Source organism: Pseudophryne corroboree, chromosome 4 (genome assembly GCF_028390025.1).
Source record: "Pseudophryne corroboree isolate aPseCor3 chromosome 4, aPseCor3.hap2, whole genome shotgun sequence".
In the NCBI taxonomy this organism is placed as follows: Eukaryota; Metazoa; Chordata; class Amphibia; order Anura; family Myobatrachidae; genus Pseudophryne; species Pseudophryne corroboree.
Window position 1 is genome coordinate 856,537,901 of NC_086447.1, and position 19,711 is coordinate 856,557,611.

Genomic DNA, 19,711 nt, shown 5'->3' on the forward strand with positions numbered 1-19,711 from the left:
CCTCTCACCGGTCTTCCATCAGCTTCCAAGTTGGCTCAAGTGTTTATACAAGAGATCTTCCGACTTCACGGTCTTCCTGAAGAGATCATCTCGGATCGTGGAGTACAATTTGTAGCCAAATTTTGGCGAAGTTTGTGTCAAGCCCTCCAAGTCAAGTTAAAGTTTTCCACGGCTTACTATCCTCAGACCAATGGTCAAACCGAGAGGGTGAATCAGGACTTGGAGGCCTTCCTCCGTATATATGTGTCTTCCTCTCAAGATGACTGGGTTCAACTCCTTCCTTGGGCCGAGTTCAGCCACAACAATCAATACCATTCCTCATCTTCTTCTACACCATTCTTCATTAATTATGGATTCCACCCTAAAGTCCCAGAATTCCAACCGCTTCCCGCAACTTCTGTTCCAGCAGTGGATGTCACCTTGCGTCAGTTTTCAAATAACTGGAGGAACGTCCGCGCAGCCCTGCTTAAAGCCTCATTCAGGTATAAGAAGTTTGCCGATAGGAAGCGTAGAGCGGTTCCTGCTCTCAAGGTGGGTGATCGTGTGTGGCTGTCCACGAAGAATTTGAGGTTGAGAGTTCCCAGCTTGAAATTTGCACCTCGCTACATCGGACCCTTCAAGATTGAACAAGTCATCAATCCTGTTGCCTACAGGTTACAGTTACCATCCTTCTTGAAAATACCCAGGACATTTCATGTTTCTTTGTTGAAACCGCTGATCCTGAATCGGTTTCATTCCGCACTTCCTCCAGCTCCCAAAGTTCAGACTCAACGGGGAGTCGAGTACGAGGTGGCCAAGATTTTGGACTCACGTTTCCGTTACGGTCAGTTACAATACCTCATTGACTGGAAGGGCTATGGTCCTGAAGAACGCTCTTGGACCAATGCCTCAGACGTCCATGCTCCTGCCTTGGTCCGAAATTTCCACGCAAAGTTTCCTTTAAAGCCTAAGAAGTGTCCTGGGGCCACTCCTAAAGGGGGGGGTGCTGTCACGATCCGGGTATCTGGACGCCATTACTTACCCTTCAGATGCCTCCTAAGGCTGGCTCAGCGTTCCAGGACCGGATCCCGCTGTTCCTGAGTTTCCACATGCAGAATGTCAGAGTGGTGATTTCATCAGCCGCGGCCTCTGCTGTGCCCGCGTGGTTAAATGTGCGCTTGTCAGTATGGCGTCTCCTGTCTCCTGTGGCCGGCGTCGCCATTACTGTTTCAATTCTCACATGGATTACAAACCAAACTTCCCTCCAAGTGTCTGCATGGGCGCAGCCATCTTGGATTTTGTCATCTGATCTTTTCCACCAATCTGCTGTCTGTATTGTTGATTTGCATAATTGCCTAGCCAACCCCTTCCTTGCTGCAGGTATAAGTAAGCTGTGCCTGAGCAAGGAAGGCGTCAGTGCTTTGGTTGTCTAACCTAGTTCCAGTTTGTCTCTCTCCTGTGGTTGTCTTCCAGGTTCCAGCTCCTGTCTCCAGACTTCTGCTATAGAGACCCGCACCAGCATTCCATCTGCGGTGTAGCCTGACTCTCCGATCCATTCTGGACTCACCTGTTTCCAGCTACAACAATCACCTGCTTCCAGCCCAGCTTCCAGCAGTGTACAGCTTCTCTTAAAGGGCCGGTGTCCTTTCTGCAGTTTACCACTCTCCACCGGTATTATTATTTCACCGCTCTCAAACAATCACCTGCTTCCAGCCCAGCTTCCAGCAGTGTATAGCTTCTCTTAAAGGGCCGGTGTCCTTTTCTGCAGTTTACCACTCTCCACCGGTATTATTATTTCACCGCTCTCAAACTCCAAACTTCATTATTATTTCATCGCTCTCACGTTCGTTTTATTATTTAACTGGTTCCAGCCAGTATCCACTCCGTACCAACAACAGTCTGGTTCCAGCCAGTATCCACAGCAGCCGTTTTACCTTCAGCAGCCCAGCCTTTCCTGGAACATCAGCTGGTATGATCCTGGGTTCTCTCCATTGCTACAGTCAGGCCTGGTAAGGACTTTCCAACTAGAAGATTATAAGAACTGTCTCACACTACCAGTGCCTGTGGCCCTTGCCACCCTGTAGTACCCAGGAATTGTATTTATCCTCTGTTGACTTTTATGTTTCCTTTTACTGCTGCTGTGTTACGGAGTTTGTCATAATAAACATCATTGACTTTTATCCTGGTTGTCGTGGTCACGCCTTCGGGCAGTTATTCTACATGTTACTTACATGTCTAGGGGTCTGATACAACCTCCCAGGTTCCGTTACATCTCAGCCCCTACAACTGAGGCTGCCTCCCGTCAGCTCAGGCCCTCAGTTGTGACACCTGTAACTGTATGTAATTGTATGTAACTGTAGTCTTAACTGCTTACTGTGTGAGTGTAACCATGTAACTATAGGTATACTGTACTTTGTAATATATATTGAATCGATATCCTTTTAATAACAAATATATACATCAATGAGCTTTGGAACTCAGATAATGTGTGGGTGTATTGTTTTCTCTTATGGGATGCAGTGTTTTGCGATGTATAGCGCACATTCATGGGATATGGTAATAAGAGGTGCAGGCGTTTACAATATATATTAGAGCGGGCATTTTAAATATTTGTGAGAAAGCAATTTGGCATTCTTAATAGTCTATAGAATATGCTGTATTAAACATTTACATAATATAAATAAGTGGTCAGGAAAAGCTTAATGATACCATAATAAATAAATACACAAACATACTTGAACCAGTACTGCACTTTCTAAGCACACATTCTTCCACCTCATGGTAAGGCTCCTGTCTCTTCTTCTTGGCAGGCATTGCCTGATTAAGGGATCCAGATACCCCAGTCTAATAAAGAAGTGGCCATCCCCCCTCCCCACCCCCCACCACCAATTAAATTTTTTTGCTTCCAAGTAGGCATGTGTGATAGAGGGAGCAGGTGCTCGGTGTGAGGGGAACCCCACCGTTTCTAAAAAGGACAAACGTTCTTAAAACTTTTATGGCTCCTACGATATGGCACCTAGGCCCTCATTCCGAGTTGATCGCTCACTAGCTGCTTTAACAGCAGTGCAAACACTAGGCTGCCACCCTCTGGGAGTGTATCTTAGCTTAGCAGAAGTGCGTACGAAAGGATCGCAGAACTGCTCCAAAAAAAGATTGTGCAGTTTCTGAGCAGCTCGAAACTTACTCCTAGCTAGCGATCACTTCAGACTGTTTAGTTCCTGTTTTGACGTCACAAACACGCCCTGCGTTCGGCCAGACACTCCCTCGTTTCCCCAGCCACTCCTGCGTTTTTATCGGGCATGCCTGCGTTTTTACACACACTCCCCGAAAATGGTTAGTTACCACCCAGAAACACCACTTCCTGTCAATCACACACCGATCAGCAGTGCGACTGAAAAGCATCGCTAGACCTTGTGTGAAACTGCATAGTTTTGTGTGAAAGTACGACGCGCGTGCGCAGTGCGCACCATACGCATGCGCAGAAGTACCACTTTTTCAACTAATCGCCGCACTACGATTAAAAGCAGCTAGCGATCAACTCGGAATGAGGGCCCTAGTCATTTAGAGATTGAGAATTTTTTTTTTTTTTTTTAAATATAGGTGAATAAATTCTGTGATAACCTGTGGCAGAACTTCTGTTGGCAATTGAAGCATTGTCTTCTAGTGCCATCTATCAGGGGTGCACAAGGGGCAAGAATAAATTATTCTATAACTACTGCCTATACCCTTTTAATGACTGCAGCGGCATAGGCAGCTGTTATAGATGGAACTATCTGTGGGGTCTGGAGAGTCGCGGTCACTTGCCAGCAGTTGGTGGTGCAATAAAGTTTCTTTTCTTTTTTTTCATTGCAACATGGCACACTTCGCGTCATTATGTTATACCATGCTGCACAGCTGGAAAACGGGAGAGACACAGTGTAAAGGGCTGCAGTCACCCACAAGACATCAAAGAAGGTAAATGTCTGTGTGCTGCAGACAGAGGGATGAAGATATAAAAGGTGGAGCTGGAGAGACACTGGGGGCTGGAGAGACAAAAGGTGTCTGGCTGGAGAGACAGAGTAGGGATGGAGAGACATGAGTGGACCTGCTGGGGAGACACTGGGGTTCTGGCTGGAGAGACAGAGAAGGGATGGAGAGACAGGAGTGGACTGGCTGGGGAGACACTGGGGGTCTGGAGATACAGAAGGAGGCTGTCTGGAGCTGGTAAAACATTGTAGTGCTGGAAAGACGTTGGGGAGGGCTGAAAAGAAACACTTGGAGGCTGGAAAGACACAAGCGGTTGGCTGCAGAGACAGAAGGGGCTTGCTACAGAAAAAGAAGGGGATGGCTGGAGTAAGAGAGACACTGGGGAGCTGGAGGGACACAGGGGGCTTGAGAGACACTGTGGGGCTGGAGTTGAAGAAACACTGCGGAATAAGGCTGGTGAGACACAGTGAGTGAGGCAGAAGAGAATTGGTGGGAAGTGGCTGCAGATTATCCACATATGGCAGGATAAGTTTATTACTGGCAATGAACTTCATCTTTTACCGCTTTCGCTGTGCTAATGCACATGCACCAGTGGGAGGGTTCACCACCATCTATTTAAATTCTGGGGTACCTGGTGAAAGCTATATATGAAGTCAATATAAATTCTATAGTAATTGGAACATGAGTTTACATTTTAATAATACAGGGGCGATGAAGATATTAGAACATTTTGGAGTGTGGTTGGAAAAACAAAGTGCATTAAACCTCAAGTTTTAAGGAAAACATTTGTAATAGTTTAAAAACAAATTAGATATAGTGTACAGTATTTAGACTCCAGATCTCCAGTGTGTTAGATTTACATCTTTAGAACTTGTATGTATATAGTGGAGGCCAGAAGAAAACCTACTGTATTAGATATTTATGCTTCATACAGTTAGGCTGCTGGAGTTTGTATAAGCCTGGTGATACATACGCTTTTAGGCCCTCATTCCGAGTTGCTCGCTCGCTAGCTGCTTTTAGCAGCATTGCACACGCTAGGCCGCCGCCCTCTGGGAGTGTATCTTAGCTTAGCAGAATAGCGAACGAAATGTTAGCAGAATTGCTACTAAATAATTCCTTGCAGTTTCTGAGTAGCTCCAGACCTACTCCTAGATTGCGATCACCTCAGTCCGTTTAGTTCCTGCTTTGATGTCACAAACACGCCCTTCGCTCGGCCAGCCACTCCCCTGTTTCTCCAGCCACTCCTGCGTTTTTACCTGGCACGCCTGCGTTTTTTAGCACACTCCCTGAAAACGGCCAGTTTCCGCCCAGAAACACCCACTTCCTGTCAATCACACTGCAATCACTCGAGCAATGAAAAAACGTCGCTCGAGCGTGTGTAAATCTACAAAGTTTTGTGTTAAATTACTTACCGCATGCGCGCTGCGTACCATGCGCATGCGCATTTTCCACCTAATCGCTGCGTTGCGAAAAACGGCAACGAGCGAACAACTCGGAATGACCACCTTAGTTTGGAGTTAGAGATGTAAGGATGTTATATAGTTAATAACTGCAGCTGTTGTTGATTGTCAGGTTTGTGTTGCTGGAGTAGCATATGGGGTTTAGCAAGGGGTGGTATCTGTTACATAAGATGTGATTAGCTAAGATTGCATTGTGTTTTCTGGAAAACTCACACAGGTAAGTAGTTGACGCCATCCTCCTTTGTTGCTTCATTGTTTCACCTGTTTCCCGTGTCTTTTCACCACTTTGACCTGCATTCAACTTTTTCTGCACAGCTCATTCTTTTGCTTTCCTTTGTTTCCCTTGTGCTGTTTGTTTTTCTTTCATGTCCCTTCCATGGTGCCACTCCCAATTCTAGCCTAGCTCAGTTCTCACATCCCGTCAACTACACTTTCGCTGTCCACCCTGCCTTCTTTTGGTTTTTGTCAGCACTTTTCTAATCCCCCCCCCCCCCCTCTCCTCATACTAGTCTGTTCATGGCACAGTCAGGTATGTTTTTATAGATGATGTCTTCTGTAGCCCATTCCATGTTCTGTAGCCAGGTGAGAACTCAGGCAGCTCCTGGGCAATCACACAAACGGCAACTAGGGCCTGTCCCTATTATTTTGCATATGTGTGTTTGCTCATGGGCTGGGCAGTGCCCTACAAATTTTTTGAGAGGTTTAGTACCAATTGCAATGGTACATACAGGCGGGCACTGGGTACACTGAAATTGCACTTTATTTGGACAATTTATTTTTCTTGAGACCCATGGGCAATGCGATCTGCTAGGAAATTCTTTTCCAAGTACAAGCACTATTTCGGGTTCTAGAGTTGCCTATTGCTCATGACAAGAAAGAGGGACTTGTTTTCTGTCTTTCTTACGTGGGCATATAGAGTGACACTGCAACGGCTTGTTGTCACTTCCCATCAGATAAAATTCAAAGGCTGATTGACCAGATCAGTTACTGTCTGCTGGCCACCAAAATTGTGTTATGAAAGGCTCAATCACTGTCAGGACTGTTACACTTTTCTTGTAGCTTTATCCAAATAGGAAGTTTTTTTTTTTAGGAAGTGTGGGAGGACTATAGCAGGAGTATCCGTACTGGAACATAAGTTGCATTGTCTCTGGAAATCAAGAATGATGTGATTTGATTTGTGGTTGTTATGCTTGAGGGAGTTTAATAGGGAAAGCACATGACCTTGCCCTCCCATTGCCTTCCTTAGTTTGCAGTTGATCACAAATGCCTCAGGTTACTTTAGTTTTGGAGAATGGACTTCCAGGGATTGACCACAATAGTGGCACAATGCATGGATTACTGCAAATGTGTTGTTATTGAAACCTTTTCCTGTTCATGGTGGATGCAGTTTCTTTGTAACTTAAACATTATATTTTGGTTCCATAATTTGGGGCCATGTTTCCAGAGAGGACAATCGCGTAACTGATGCGTTGTCTCAATATCAGTGGGTGAGAGTTACAATGCTGGTGCCTCTGTTTAGTTCTCAGTGCTTACCTTATCCTCCTTCTGTGTAGTAGATTTCCAAGCCATTATTGAAAGGTTGTTTTGATGGTCCATATTGCCATCTACAAGATAGCCTTACATGGCAGCTTGGAACTACTGGGAACAGTTCCCTGGGAAAAATTTGTTTGCAGTTAGACAGATAAGCAATGATTAGTGCATATGGGTGGGGCTATTATCTAGTCTGACATTCTTGGGTGCCCACATTGATGGTCTTAGCAGGCATTTCACAATTCAATATACTGTTCGTACATTAAACGTCTTGCTCAAATTAAGAGTTTTTGCGAGGATAGAAACCAGCCAATTGATCTTGATCTTTTGTCCTCATCAGTGATTTACTCTACAGTCATTTTTTTATCTGGAAGGGGCATGGTCATACCTCCCAGAGTTTGGCCACATACTCCTCAGTACCCAGGTCCTGTGGATGTCTCAACTGCCCTGAACATACATTGTTTAAAATGAAATCAGTTGGGTTGTGAGCACTGAAATACTCTTACAGCTCAAGCCAATGAAGCAGTCTTTCCACTATCTTTGATGGGGAACTATGATTGTGCTGTGCACATTGTGCTGCTTGCACTGAATGTTGTATGCTGATGATACGTCACCCAGGGTGTCACATCATAAATGATAACAGCTACAGCTAACCTTGAAAGCAGAAGGGGTAGTAAGTGTGTAATAATAGCCACATTCTGATGTGAGATTAGTCAGTTGCCTAAGGTTTGATTCAGAGATGGGCGGAAATGCAAAGCCGCTTGTAAGCAGATTTGAATTTCCATCCGGTTTGAAGGAGGAACATACAGTAGATGTCTCAGTAGAAGAGACACTTCTTCTATGCCGCTGCGATCCTAGCACTGTGACCGATGTCACAAGCTTGGTGCCAGCAATTGTCACCAGACGCAGTACTGCTTACCTGTGCTGGTGTACTTTGCTGCACAGGTCATGTGTGCTTCCATGCTGTCCCTGCACAGTGATCACAGCATGGAATGCTAATTCTGGTTCCAGCTCTCCACGGTGCTCTGCTCACTCTCCACTTTCCCAGCATTCGTGCCTACCTTCTCCACACCAGAGTTACTCCAAAACACGGACATGGGCACCGCCATGACACTTGCAATCAGCTGACCACTGATTCCCCAACCACAGGCTCTGCAGCTGTCACCTGACTCTGCACACCAATCCACTGCTGTTCTCTGCTTTACCAATTCCTGGCCTAGCAGCAGTCATCTGACCAGTACCTCCTATCACCACTCTCCAGGGGAGATATAAGGATTGTACAGACAGACTGCAGATGCCTTGAAAAACATTGCTTCACTGAGGACCGTCCCTGGGCTCTGGACTCCTGCAGTTAGTAGTTGTCATCCAGTCTGTACCATTGGTTCCCATCCGATAACCTGTATAATCTGTTCCAGTCCGATACCTTGTACTATTGTTTCCAGTCCGATACCCTGTACCATCAATTCCATCCCGATATCCTGTACCATAAGTTCCAGCCTGGTATCCTGTACTATCGGTTAAGGTACTATCTGAGGTATTCTAGCAACACTACTTGGGAACCCAGCCAGAGGGCCGTGACCTGCACATCGGGCGCAGCAAAAACCGTAGTCCCCGGAGAAGGCCACCGGTGTGTTAGACTCCACGCCTCTGGTCTGGGTATCCGACAATTCCCATGTACCTGTTATAGAGTTCAGTTACCTGTACCGTCCTTTCTGCACCTCAGCCTCAGTTATCTCCACACATGCTCATGCGCAGGAATGACATCAGATCCTAGTTTCCAACTCACAGTTTCCACCACTGGCCCACTAGAGTCACAACCAGGAACACAAAACACCTCAGACCTGACACTGGAATCCCATTGGTTGCAACGCTCATGCAGATGGCCAGCTGAGTTAGCCTAAGCTTATGCAGCTGACTAACAGAAGAGGTGTTTCCAGGACCAGGAAGTTTGTGTGGTGACACGCAAACATTGGACTTTCCCCTCCCAGAAAACGGGGGCGACACGCCCCAATTTCCAGGCATGCAAGCATCCCCTGGCTCCTCCTCACCCCCTCAACTCCACTGCCTGTCAGTCAGTTAACGGCAAAGGGGAACTACGGGCAACATTGCAAGGCCTGTTCTGCGCATACCTAAAAATCGGGAGTCTGCAAGTGTCCCCTTTCCTGCATCCATCTCTGAATCAGGCCCCAAGTTAACTGCTGTTAAGCAATGAGGTGGATGTGAAAAGGTGGACCAGACAAGCAAGTAACAGATGCTTTTAAAATCTGTCAAAACACATCCAATATCTGATGGATAAAAAAGTGATATTTTATAAAGAACTAAATTCAATATTTGGATTCATTTGTTTTAAGTACAGAAAGCAGTTTTAGAATGTTTTCATGAGGCAATTTACTACTTGCAGTTGTTTGCTCTCCTATTTTCCCTGAACATATGGTGTATATCACCAGATATCAGTTTGCCTTAGGCAGAAACACTGACTCTACGCCAGGTGTTCGGGGACGAAGTATAAATCCTGCTTTCTAACGATGTTATTTTTTAAGCTCATGTTCAAATTTTAATTTTCCTGATGGGAAACTGATTCTATGACCTGAGACAGAGGACTGATGTACTGTAGGTCTGTCACCTAGACCCAGTGAAGGTGCCCCCTCCCCTGTACTGAATTGGGTGCATGTTACATTTGAAAAAAATCTATATTTAAAAATCCCTAATTGGTGACAGGGCCAGTTCTAGACCTTGTGGAGCTAAGGACGAAAGTTTACTTTGGGCGCCCCCCCATATTTACAATAAGGACAGTGCAAAACCATCCACCAGAAATAAAAGGGTGTGGCTTCACAGTCGAGCCCCTTATAATATAGAGGTGTGGCTTCATGGAGAAGGGGCATGGTCACAGCATAGTACCAATTCAGATTACACGGCAAAGTATTCTTCGTTATTCACATTACACCACTTAGTGTTCGTTATTTACATTACACCACACCCCTTTTACACTACACAGTAGAGCCCCTTATACACATTACGCCACACAGTAGAGCCCCTTACACATGTTACACAACACAGTAGAACCATTTATACACGTTACACAACAGTAGAGCTGCTTATGTATGTTACACCACAATAAAGCCGCTCATACATGTTATACCACAGAAAAGCCATTTATATCCGTTAGGCCACAGTAGGTCCATGTATACAGTACATGTTACTCTGCAGCTTCAAATGCAGAGAAAGCTGCTGAAACAGCAACAGGGACAGAATGAGGTGCTGTTTCAGCAGAGGTAGAGAGGGGTGCTGTAGCAGGGGTGGAGAGAGGTGCTGTAGCAGATGGGGCAGAAAGTGGTGCTGCAGAAGCTGGGACAAGGAGAGTTGCTACTGCAGCTGGGACAGAGAGAGTACAGCATCATCCATGTCAGAAAGAGGTGCAACAGCAGCGGTGGCAGAAAGTGGTGTAGCAGGACAGAAGAGGACAGTGAAATATATAAAGTGGGTGGCAGAACTGTGGCATGTGCTGGCTGTCAGTGTCTCCTGATGTCACCTCTGACCTGCCCTGTTCCCTACCTTGTCTCCTAGTCCCTTCTGCTTTTCCCCCACATGCTATGCAGCTGCCTGTACAGTGGTCTGCTGTAGAGTGGGTGGAGTGTGTGTGTGTGTGTGTGTGTGTGTGTGTGTGTGTGTGTGTGTGTGTGTGTGTGTGTGTGTGTGTGTGGGGGTGGTCAGGCAGTGTGCTCTCTAATTTTTCCAGCACCCAGAGCTTGCACTCTACTGGAGCCACTGGAGCTACATCCTTGGAAGGCAGCTACAGAATTTTGTAGGCTAAATTAATATTTATAGGAATTTGGACAAAAAAGTTACTAGATAACAGTGCCTCGGGAATAGAAATCAGGCTTAATGAATATTAGTCCTCAGTGATGTCACTGGTTTCTATTAAGTAAAGGATGCATGCTAGATGAGCAGGGTCGGTTCTAGTCCTTGTGGTGTCTAGGGCTAACAATTCCTTTGGCGCCTCCTCATTCAAAACATGGACAGTGTGCACCAAAGACACAACTAAAAATTATAGGGGCATGGCTTCATGGGGAAGGGGTGTGGCCACAGAATAGTACCAATTCACATTACACCGCATAGTAGGGTCCATCAGTCACATTACACCACACAGTAGTACCCCTTATACATGCCAGGTAGAGCCCCTAATACACATTACACCAGGTAGGGCCCCTTTTATACACATTATGCCAGGTTGAACCACTTATACACGTTATGCCAGGTAAAGCCCCTTACACACATTGCACCTTGTAGAGCCCCTAATACACATTGTACCAGGTAGAGCCCCTTACATACGTTATGACAGGTAGAGCCGCTGACACACATTGCACCAGGTAGAGCTTTTTATACACATTGTACCAGGTAGAGCCCCTTATACACATTATGCAAGGTAGAGCATCTTATACACATTATGCCAGATAGCCCCAATTCCACATTGTACCAGGTAGAGCTACTTATACACATTGCAACAGGTAGAGTCTCTTATACACATTGCACCATGTAGCTCCTTATACACATTGCACCAGATAGAGCCTCTTATACACATTGAGCCAGGTAGTCCTTTTACATATTGCACCAGGTAGAGACTCTTATACACATTATGACAAGTAGCCCCTTGTACACATTGCACCAGGTAGAGCCTCTTATACACATTGCGCCAGGTAGAGCCTCTTATACACATTGCACCAGGTAGCCCCTTATACACATTGCGCCAGGTAGAGCCTCTTATACAAATTGCGCCAGGTAGCCATTTATACACATTATGCCAGGTAGAGCCTCTTATACACATTGTGCCAGGTAGAACCTCTTAAATACATTGAGCCAGGTAGTCTCTTATACACATTGTGCCCTGTAGTTTCTTATACACATTGCACCAAGTAGAACCTCTTATATACATTGCACAAGGTAGCCCCTTATACACATTGCACCAGGTAGCCTTATACACATTGCACCAGGTAGCCCCTTATGCACATTGCACCAGGTCGCCCCAGTGCACAGGTAGAGCCCAGAGAGAGAGAGTGTGTGTGTATATGTATACAGTATGTGTGCATGTGTGTAGAGCCCAGAGAGAGAGTGTGTGTATGTGTGTGTGTGTGTGTGTGTGTGTGTGTGTGTGTGTATGTATGTGTGTGTTTATGTGCCACTGCCTGTGTTCCTGTCACTCACCAGGTAGATCTTCTGGCTCCTGGCTCTGTCTTCTGCCCAGCTTCAAGTGAGTAGTAGATGGGAGGAAGGGGCAGCCAACAGGGGGGTTGGCAACAAGAGCGGTGGGCAGGAGGTGGGGTGCAGGCAGCAAGAGGCAGACAACATAGCGTGGGCAGCAAGAGGCAGTGGGCAGGAGGAGGGGTGCGGGCAGCAAGTGGCGGCCAGTGTGAGGGGGGTTTGGGGCAGCAAGAGGCGGCCATCCCAGCGCAGTGCGGGCAGGTGCACGCAAATTATTCATGTGCTGGTGGGTGGACTATGGCCATACCCTTAGGCTGCAGCACCCCGGGCAGCTCCCTGCTAGCCCACACATTACACCACCACTGTGGATGAGCCCGAAAGATTAATAAATTCACTGTTTCTATGCCCCATCTCCACTTAATCCAGTAACTCCTTAAAATAGTTTTACTAAAAAAAGCCACAATAACAAGTTTAAGTCACTGCCACCATTTGTGTATGAATGTGTGTTTGTGTGTGGGTGGGGGGCAGAGGGGGAGTTAGCAATAAGTTAGTCTTTAGATTACATTTCATATACAAATGTCACAGCTATAATCCATAACATTTAAATGTGATAACAATGACTGCTAAATACTTCAATACCAATTGCTGCATCTGTAGGTGCTGCAGCAATAGTAGAGATGTTCTTCATGGACTGCCTACAATTATTAGCAGTGCCGTAACTAGGCATTTTAGCACTGTGTGCAAGAAACGGCATTGGCGCCCCCCCCCCCATGTAAGATAGGGGCAGTGCGAAAATATATAGGGCGTGGCTTCACGGGGAAGGGGCGTGGCCACAAAATAATAGTAATTCATATTACGGTGCACAGTAGTCTCCATTATTCAAATTACGCTGCACAGTAGCGCCACTACACCAGGTAGAGCCCCTTTTATACATTACAGCAGACAGCGTCCCCCTTTGTACACATTACAGCAGACAGTCCCCCTTTTTACACATTACGGCAGACAGCGTCCTCTTTTCACACATTACGGAAGACACCGTCCCCTTTTTTAACATTACGGCAGACAGCGTCCCCGTTTTTACACATTACGGCAGACGGTGTCCCCCTTTATACATATTGCAGCAGCCAGCATCCCCCTTTTTACACATTGCGGCAGCCAGTCCCCCTTTTTACACATTACGTCAGACGGTGTCCCCCTTTTTACACATTGCGGCAGCCAGTCCCCCTTTTTACACATTACGTCAGACGGTGTCCCCCTTTTTACACATTGCGGTTGCCAGGCCCCCTTTTTACACATTATTGCAGACGGTATCCCCCTGAGAGAGAGAAAGAGAGAGATACTTACCATCTACCCGCAGACAGGCTCCTCGTGCTGGCAGCTCCCTCGGTGCAGGCATCGGACAAGGAGGAGGAGGGAGGGGTACTGGAGCCGCAGAAGTGCTATTTCATTGGTAGTACGCGCCGCTGCAGCTGTCCCCTCTCCTTCCGTATTGGCTGCCCGGTGCTGCTGTGGATGCTGGGATGAAGGAACCGCATCCCAGCATCCACAGCAGTGCCGGGCAGCCAATACAGAAGGAGAGGGGACAGCTGCAGCGGCGCTTACTACCAATGAAATAGCGCTGCTGCGGCTCCAGTCCCCCTCCCTCCTCCTACTTCTCCTCTACCCGGAGCTGCTCTCTCCTCTCCAGCGCGGTGCACGGCGCACACAGCAGAGGCGGCATGTAATGAGTCAATTTGACTCATTACATGCCGCTGGCCGTGTGCCCTCAGGGCAACTGCGCTGTGTGCCAGGCCCACTTGGCACACACGTAGTTACGGCTCTGATTATTAGTAAAGCCTGACAACACTATTTGCCTTAAAGTGTGCAAAACTGGTGTCAATTTACAACAGGAGATTTTTGTTTTTGGATCCACTTTAAATCAGAATAAATGCCAAGGCTCAGTAAGGAGCATTTCTCAATTTTAGCATATAAAGTATGCTCACGCAGTTAAGGTCAGGGTACATATGTTGCTAAAGGCAATATACAAATGTGGAGAAACTCAGGATGTCACCAAAATAGGCCAGCAAGAATCACAAAAGAAGATCCTTGAAGATGTTATTCTTAACTTCATGTGAGCTAAGAGTACATTGCTTAATCTGAATGCCATTGACAAGGGGGGTCATCCCGACCCGTTTGCTCGCTGCGTTTTAACGCAGCAGAGCAAATGGGTCCCTGCTGCGCATGCGCCGGCGCCGTAGTGCATCTGCGCATGCGCCGGCGCCGTAGTGCGTCTGCGGGATGGCCGAAGGCCGTAGCAGGATAGCGATCGCCTCTGCCTGATTGACAGGCAGAGGCGATCGATGGGCGGGAGGGGTTGAAACGGTGGCGTTTAGCCGCCGTTTCGTAGGCGCGGTATGGCCAACGCAGGCGTGGCTGGACCGAACGGGGGCGGGCTACAGCGGCTGCGTGACGTCATACGCAGCCGCTGCGGGCCAGGGAGAGAGGAGTAGCTCCCGGCCAGCACGCTAAAGCTGCGCTGGCCGTTACTCCTGAAGTGCAAAGGCATCGCCGCTGTGCGATGCCTCTGCACTTCTGGGAGGGGGGGCCGGACTGACATGCTGGGCGTCCCCCTGCAAGTCAGGAAAGATGATCGTAGCTGTGCAAAATTTTGCACAGCTACGATCAACTCGGAATGACCCCCAATGGACTACTTACTGTGTATTGCATCAGTAGATAGTACTATTTTATGTCTTTAAATTGTCTCCTTTTCCTTGTTGGAAATGATGTGTGTGTAACAGAGGAGGATTTACCACAAGGCAACCAAAGCATCGTGGTCCCAGGGGGCCCTGCTGACCCAGGGGCCCACCAGCAAGCCTGGCAGACCATGAGCTTCACTGAAATTGTCTGAGAGGTAGGCTGGCTGAAAACTCCCAGCAGGCTCTCAGTGATTAGACAGCTCTTAGGTGCCGGCTCCAGCGCATGCCTGTATCTCCAGTCCTGCAGTACTGTGCGTGTGACCAGGGCCGGATTAAGCCTTGGGGGGCCCAGGGCACTTAAGGCAAGGGAGCGCCCGGGGAAGGGGGATATATTAGATTGTGCATACTTCCCAACATGACCCATTCCAGGAGGGACAAAATGCTCTACCTGTTGAATTATTTAATTGATAAGATAGGCACAGTATTGCCACACAGAAGAGGAGGAGAAGCTTGGATCCCTGGGTCACTTATACCTCTCTTCCCCTCCCCATCTCTACTTTGTTCTGGAAGCTTCGTCGGTAGTTCTGTGTTTCTGTCTGCACTGCACACTGTCCTTCTCATATTCTGGCTGCCTGGTTCTGATGCCGCACAAGAGTGAGAGCTAGTGATGTCAGTGTGCACTGGCAGGGGGGCCTCCTAACAGAGGGGGGCCCTGGGTACAGTATTCCCTGCACCCCACCCAAAATCTGTCTATGCGTGCGACCCGTCATGACACACGTGTGTATGACATCAGATGCTTAGAGAGAGGATCCAGGATGTGCACAGAAAAAAACATGAGGACTTCCAATGTACTTTATTACAGTAGTTTTATTTTATTTTATATAACATCCACCCAGGGCCGTAACTACGTGTGTGCCAAGTGGGCCTGGCACACAGCGCAGTTGCCCTGAGGGCGCACGGCCAGCGGTATGTAATGAGTCAAATTGACTCATTACATGCTGCCTCTGCTGTGTGCGCCGTGCGCCGGCGCGCTGTGGAGGAGAGAGCAGCGCCGGGCAGCGGAGAAGGAGGAGGAGGGAGGGGGACTGGAGCCGCAGCAGCGCTATTTCATTGGTAGTAAGCGCCCCTGCAGCTGTCCCCTCTCCTTCCGTATTGGCTGCCTGGCGCTGCTGTGGATGCTGGGATGCGGTTCCTCCATCCCAGCATCCACAGCAGCGCCAGGCAGCCAATACGGAAGGAGAGGGGACAGCTGCAGCGGCGCTTACTACCAATGAAATAGCGCTGCTGCGGCTCCAGTCCCCTTCCCTCCTCCTCCTTGTCCGATGCCTGCACCAAGGGAGCTGCCAGCATGAGGAGCCTGTCAGCGGGGAGATGGTAAGTATCTCTCTCTCTCTCTCTCTGGGACACCGTCTGCCATAATGTGTAAAAAGGGGGCCTGGCTGCTGCAATGTGTAAAAAGGGGGACTGGCTGCCGTAATGTGTAAAAAGGGGGACTGGCTACCGCAATGTGTAAAAAGGGGGACACCGTCTGCCGTAATATGTAAAAAGGCGGCCTGGCTGCCGCAATGTGTAAAAAGGGGGACTGGCTGCCGCAATGTGTAAAATGGGGGACGCTGGCTGCTGCAATGTGTATAAAGGGGGACACCGTCTGCCGTAATGTGTAAAAACGGGGACGCTGTCTGCCGTAATGTGTAAAAAGGGGACGCTGTCTGCCGTAATGTGTAAAAAGGGGGACGCTGTCTGCCGTACTGTGTAAAAATGGGGGGCGCTGTCTGCCGTAATGTGTAAAAAAGGGGACGCTGTCTGCCGTAATGTGTAAAAAGGGGACGCTGTCTGCCATAATGTGTAAAAAGGGGGACGCTGTCTGCCATAATGTGTAAAAATGGGGGGCGCTGTCTGCCGTAATGTGTAAAAAAGGGGACGCTGTCTGCCGTAATGTGTAAAAAAGGGGACGCTGTCTGCCGTAATGTGTAAAAAGGGGGACTGTCTGCTGTAATGTGTAAAAAGGGGGACGCTGTCTGCTGTAATGTATAAAAGGGACTCTACCTGGTGTAGTGGCGCTACTGTGCAGCGTAATTTGAATAATGGAGACTACTGTGCACCGTAGTATGAATTGCTATTATTTTGTGGCCATGCCCCTTCCCCATGAAGCCACGCCCCTATATATTTTTTGCGGACTGCCCCTATCTTACATGGGGGTGGGGGGGCACCAATGTCGTTTCTTGCACACAGCGCTAAAATGCCTAGTTACGGCACTGCATCCACCTACTTCAAATTCCAGTCAGGTGGGTGTGGACGATGGGGAGGGGGGTGGAGTGTGCTATTTTAAATACAGTGTCTAACACCCGCCAGCTACAATCATGGCTGGGGAGGAGGTACACACTGACTGTTGATATATCAATATGCTATAATACTCTAAGTACTACCGTGTATGAGAGATGCCTGCTACAATCAGTAAGGCACTCTTATATAATTAATACAGTCACACTGACTGAGAGGTGCAATACCGGGTATTATAAGGGATGGGGGATCTACTAGGCTGCTGCAATCAGTTATAGGGGGAGAGGCACTCATATATAATGTAGTCAACTCTAATGTAATTGGGTGTAATAATAATTATTATAAGGTATGGGTGTCTGCATTATATATCAGTACCCTCCCACACACTCATCGTAACACATCCCCCATCCCTTATTTGCATGTCCCCCATCCCTTATAATATACATTATTGCAGCCCTGTATGTATTGACTGCATTGAATATACAGTATATCAGTGTCTTTAGTGTGACTCCATTATACGAGGTCTTACAGTTAAGTTACCAAACTCGCACCATGCAGTAGCAGATTTATCACTAGAGATGTGCACTTGAAATTTTTCGGGTTTTGTGTTTTGGTTTTGGGTTCGGTTCCGCGGCCGTGTTTTGGGTTCGACCGCGTTTTGGCAAAACCTCACCGAATTTTTTTTGTCGGATTCGGGTGTGTTTTGGATTCGGGTGTTTTTTTTAAAAAACACTAAAAAACAGCTTAAATCATAGAATTTGGGGGTCATTTTGATCCCAAAGTATTATTAACCTCAAAAACCATAATTTCCACTCATTTTCAGTCTATTCTGAATACCTCACACCTCACAATATTATTTTTAGTCCTAAAATTTGCACCTAGGTCGCTGGATGACTAAGCTAAGCGACCCTAGTGGCCGACACAAACACCGTGCCCATCTAGGAGTGTCACTGCAGTGTCACGCAGGATGGCCCTTCCAAAAAACCCTCCCCAAACAGCACATGACGCAAAGAAAAAAAGAGGTGCAATGAGGTAGCTGTGTGAGTAAGATAAGCGACCCTAGTGGCCGACACAAACACCGTCCCCATCTAGGAGTGGCACTGCAGTGTCACGCAGGATGGCCCTTCCAAAAAACCCTCCCCAAACAGCACATGACGCAAAGAAAAAAAGAGGCGCAATGAGGTAGCTGTGTGAGTAAGATAAGCGACCGTAGTGGCTGACACAAACACCGGGCCCATCTAGGAGTGGCACTGCAGTGTCACGCAGGATGGCCCTTCCAAAAAACCCTCCCCAAACAGCACATGATGCAAAGAAAAAAAGAGGCGCAATGAGGTAGCTGTGTGAGTAAGATAAGTGACCGTAGTGGCCGACACAAACACCGGGCCCATCTAGGAGTGGCACTGCAGTGTCACGCAGGATGGCCCTTCCAAAAAACCCTCCCCAAACAGCACATGACGCAAAGAAAAAAAGAGGCGCAATGAGGTAGCTGTGTGAGTAAGATAAGCGACCCTAGTGGCCGACACAAACACCGTGCCCATCTAGGAGTGGCACTGCAGTGTCACGCAGGATGGCCCTTCCAAAAAACCCTCCCCAAACAGCACATGACGCAAAGAAAACAAGAGGCGCAATGAGGTAGCTGTGTGAGTAAGATAAGCGACCCTAGTGGCCGACACAAACACCGGGCCCATTTAGGAGTGGCATTGCAGTGTCACGCAGGATGGCCCTTCCAAAAAACCCTCCCCAAACAGCACATGACGCAAAGAAAAAAAGAGGCGCAATGAGGTAGCTGTGTGAGTAAGATAAGCGACCCTAGTGGCCAACACAAACACCGTGCCCATCTAGGAGTGGCACTGCAGTGTCACGCAGGATGGCCCTTCCAAAAAACCCTCCCCAAACAGCACATGACGCAAAGAAAAAAAGAGGCGCAATGAGGTAGCTGTGTGAGTAAGATAAGCGACCCTAGTGGCCGACACAAACACCGGGTCCATCTAGGAGTGGCACTGCAGTGTCACGCAGGATGGCCCTTCCAAAAAACCCTCCCCAAACAGCACATGACGCAAAGAAAAAAAGAGGCGCAATGAGGTAGCTGTGTGAGTAAGATAAGCGACCCTAGTGGCCGACACAAACACCGTGCCCATCTAGGAGTGGCACTGCAGTGTCACGCAGGATGGCCCTTCCAAAAAACCCTCCCCAAACAGCACATGACGCGAAGAAAAAAAGAGGCGCAATGAGGTAGCTGTGTGAGTAAGATAAGCGACCCTAGTGGCCGACACAAACACCGGGCCCATCTAGGAGTGGCACTGCAGTGTCACGCAGGATGGCCCTTCCAAAAAACCCTCCCCAAACAGCACATGACGCAAAGAAAAAAAGAGGCGCAATGAGGTAGCTGTGTGAGTAAGATAAGCGACCCTAGTGGCCGACACAAACACCGTGCCCATCTAGGAGTGGCACTGCAGTGTCACGCAGGATGGCCCTTCCAAAAAACCCTCCCCAAACAGCACATGACGCAAAGAAAACAAGAGGCGCAATGAGGTAGCTGTGTGAGTAAGATAAGCGACCCTAGTGGCCGACACAAACACCGGGCCCATTTAGGAGTGGCATTGCAGTGTCACGCAGGATGGCCCT